Genomic DNA, 3,274 nt, shown 5'->3' with positions numbered 1-3,274 from the left:
CGCGGAGGATCCTGGCTCGCGGGTAACAGAAAAGGGGAAATCGAAGCCGCAACGGTCTCGGTTGGAATTGGGAGGCAAGATTAAGGCTACACGTCCGTAAAGAAGTGTAGCATCACCATGCACTGTCAATTTTGGGAACGGTGGAGGAAATTTCACGAATTTGGGACTTCTACTGAGCTTTACTGGTGTAGACGAAAACATCTCGCCGTGGACCTAACGGCTATTTATAGCCGCGGAGGTACGGGATCGGTCCGCGGCCACGAGGTGGATTATTAACGCATGTCTACCACGTAAGGACGAAGCACAGTAATCTCTAATACTATTAAGAACATAGTGTAGACGTCCACACTGATATGGTGCACGGTTCTGCCTCCCACTCCCACCCGCACCGCCATCCGCGTCGCGATCTCCTACCAACAATGGCCGCCATCAACGGAATCTATACTACCAACAACGGCGCCATGCACGGTTCTGCCGAGAATCATTTAGCTTCCTGATTTGTTTCCTGAAACACGGCCGTTGTCCGTGCTGCCGCAGATTTGTGCCGAGGATCGCCCCACCATCAATCACGGAAGGTGGCCGATGATCTCCGCCCCAGCCTCCTCCCATGCCGTCAATGGAAGGTGGCCTCGGATCCGCCCCATCAGCGGCGAGGGAGGTACCGGTGCCAGTGGCGGCGGAGGGCGACGCTGAAGAGGCCGATGGTGCGGAGGAGGAGGAGAGGGACCTGCGGGAGGCGTTCGACGTGTTCGACGGCAACAGGGACGGGCTCATCTCCGCCGAGGAGCTCGGCACCGTGCTGCGCTCGCTCGCCTGCACCGGCAGGGCCGCCGCCGATTGCCACGACATGATACGCCTCGTTACAAGGGCCCATTCTTTGGTGGAATCCGTCTGTCTCTCTCTTCTCCATCCGTGACACGTCCAGCAGCTCTATCGAGGTCGAGGACTAGCCGCCGCCGCCGCACCTGCACGCACGCCAAGGGATGGGAGAGCGAGAGAGGGATCCGAGGAGGTCAAAGATGATCTACCGCAAGTGGTCACTGCTCTCATCGACGGTCGTCATCTGGTGCGGCGTCGCCACCGCCGGCCTGGCCGGTATCTTCCTCTTGGGCGGCAAGGTACTGCCCTCAGTCCCCATTCCTGGATCACGCGCTCGCCCGATCCCGTCCGTGCACGGTGCTTGTTTCGGCTGCTCCATCGGTTTGATGCTGTATGACGCATGGATCTGGTTAATGCATTCGTGTGGGATGTGGTTGATGTCACATTCGAACATGGATACCTGATTGTACCTATCTGCGAAGAAATCACGAACTGCATACTAGATTAGGCATCTTAAATGCAGATGGTTAAATCACTATAATCTATTGATTCCCTGTGTTGTTGTTGTCTTCATTCTCAATGGAAAGGGTTTGGTTTGCCCCTTTTTTGTAATAGCACAACAGCTGACCAGCATGTTCTCAAATGCAGTGTTCGTCAATTTGCGTAGGACGACCATGGATACATTTAGAAATCATGAACTGCATAATAGATTAGGCATCCTGAATTACCATTCTAACTGGTCCTTGTTATCGATCTGCACATAGTTAGCTGAAGAAATTTGATGTTATTCCTATTCAACGGACTGGGGGTTGTGATAGCTAGCTGATAGTCGGGATAAAGCTAACTTTGGATTTAAATAACCGATTTTAGAGTGTTCCCCTACAAATATCATTTGGTAGATCTGTTAATGCATCATGCACGAGATCTTGTTCTGACGTGTTGTCTCACATGCATGTTGGCAGGAGAAATTCAGTCAGTAGAGAGGCTTAGGCAGCAGGACAGAGCCACGATCGGCATGCAAAACTAGAGAGGAAGCATATGTAAGCATGTTCGATATATACAGATCAGAAAAGCTTGCTATGTATGTCAGCAGCAATAAAACTTGTGCTGGTAGTGTTTGGTTCTAGAGTTTATTTGGATGGAATAGTTCCATTCCAGATTCTGAGTATGGAATGGCTCTATTCTGTATTTGGCAATCAGAACAGAGCCACTCTTCGCATGATTGGTTACCTAGCCCCTGGCGCCAGGGTCCCCGCATGCGTTAACTGGGCTTGTGCTTTTGATTGGTTGGCTGAACAGCACTGTCGGAACCTGTACACGCGGTTGCAGGCAAGGCTTTTTTACACTTATTAGCCTGCATGCGTCCAGATGCCAAATATGAGCGACTCAACCGGTACAGGCTCATGTAAGCCAGGCGCAGATGCTGTCGGCAACCAATCAGGCCGTCTGTTTCTCTGTTTGGTTCTAGAATTCTCTGTTTGGTTCTAGATTTACCAGTCATTGCTGCAGGTACATATATTTGGCTTGAATGCTCTAAATTATTGACCTTGTTTTTCTTATTCTAAATTCTTTTAAAATATTGATGCACACATTTAGCTTCTTACTACCGGAGAAATACTTATATGTCTGTAGCAGGTATTGATTCATTGTCCTTTTGTACAGCTGCTAATATATCTACTTTGCCATCTAAGCTCGGAGGTGAGAAGGTAGTTTATGATGCTACCAAGAAAATCTTCTCAAGCTCCAGTGGTCTAGCTGAAGATATTCTATTCTTATTCACAGATTGGTTGTCACTACTTAGAGAGATTGTCAATATTGAAACAAGGGTACACACCTAATTCTTTGTATTCCTCTTGCAATCATCCACTTTCCTCACAACTTGCTTGAGACTAAATTGCTTTGTTGTTGCTGTTGAATCCTCTGCTACTCCAAGCTTCTTTGATGTCGAGTGTAATGTTGTAACTGGCTATCGTTTGTTGGCCGAACATTTGGCTAGCGTGGATGATATATATTGCAATGTGAATCCAATAAGCAGGAGAGTGATCAATGTATGTAATCATTGTACACTAACATTTGTCGAATATTTTGTATATCATTTCAAGGCACCTAAATATTTTCTGAAGAATTGTATAAGTTTGTAGTTTTTTGTGATAGTCTTAACATTTAAATGATGCAATTGACATGACACTATTAAAATCATATATAGAAGTATGTATAGTACTATGTAGTGTTGAAATAGTTAGATTAAAATAACAATTTATATATGTCTGGATCATAAATAGATTACGAAACGTTTTCTCACAACAGTATAACACACATTTGTACATAAGTTATTGTGATATTATATGTTTTCGCTGCAACGCACGGGCATTTACCTAGTAGAGATTGAAGTATGGCGACAGCACGGCGAACTGCACTGAGTCACGGCGGCCGCCGGTGAGTAACTCCGGCTGGG

The 3,274-nt window shown here is 46.9% G+C and overlaps 1 long non-coding RNA gene across 1 annotated transcript; it reads left to right on the top strand.

Annotated features, from left to right (window-relative positions):
- The first annotated feature begins 538 nt into the window (after positions 1-538).
- On the top strand, positions 539-2,685 carry LOC109942341 (uncharacterized). The gene is made up of 3 exons (XR_004850037.1): positions 539-1,118; positions 1,782-1,859; positions 2,482-2,685. It is a non-coding gene; the product is annotated as an uncharacterized lncRNA (long non-coding RNA).
- The last annotated feature ends 589 nt before the right edge of the window (positions 2,686-3,274 follow it).

Source organism: Zea mays, chromosome 6, assembly GCF_902167145.1.
Source record: "Zea mays cultivar B73 chromosome 6, Zm-B73-REFERENCE-NAM-5.0, whole genome shotgun sequence".
In the NCBI taxonomy this organism is placed as follows: Eukaryota; Viridiplantae; Streptophyta; class Magnoliopsida; order Poales; family Poaceae; genus Zea; species Zea mays.
This window is presented reverse-complemented; position numbering and strand designations above follow the sequence as displayed.